Source organism: Papilio xuthus, unplaced genomic scaffold (genome assembly GCF_000836235.2).
Source record: "Papilio xuthus unplaced genomic scaffold, Pxut_1.1 DF826115.1, whole genome shotgun sequence".
NCBI classification, from domain to species: Eukaryota; Metazoa; Arthropoda; class Insecta; order Lepidoptera; family Papilionidae; genus Papilio; species Papilio xuthus.
The window spans coordinates 5,312,753-5,313,452 of NW_013532534.1; positions in this window are offsets into that span (position 1 = coordinate 5,312,753).

Below are 700 nucleotides of genomic sequence, written 5' to 3' on the forward strand. Positions count from 1 at the left end.
AACGCCTCTTAATAAGAAACAAAAATGGTGTTATGTTGAATTCGTCCGATGAATATATTACAAGCTATAATAGCAGGAAGGAAGTTAACAGAAAATGGACGAAGCAAATGAAAACAGCATTCGATAGGAAGGATGATAAAATATCGTCTCTACCAAGGAGATCGTCGCATGACTCCCAGCATTCATCTCGTTGGAAATGGAATTGGCGAATGAAACAAAGACTGGGTACACCACCGGAAAACAAGTGTATCTCAGGTTCAATACAAGTCATAAGCCGCCGTGTACAAGGCGATGTGAAAAGGGCCAACGAGAACATACCGAGAAAATTGTCTTGCTGGAATAACATACCAAAATGCAAGCGAATGCGACGTTTAATGAGCGATATAGGCTACTTCGACCATTCAACGCAATACGCTACTCTGTTACAAAATAGCGTACATTAACACTGGACGTAGAAGAGTCATAGACGTCGACACAAAAGGCGGTGTACTACGAAATACGAGTTTAAAGAATTAGTAATGGTGCCTACAGCGTCGCCAAATTAAGGGTGGTGCTACGCACGAGGGGGAGATTGTTGGCGACGAATATGTTTATTTTGAATTAAAATAATCAAGACGTCGAATATACATTTAACATCAAAATTTTAATTGGCTTTTTAAAGGAACGGGCATCAAAAGGATTTTTTTGTAGTAAAGCAATA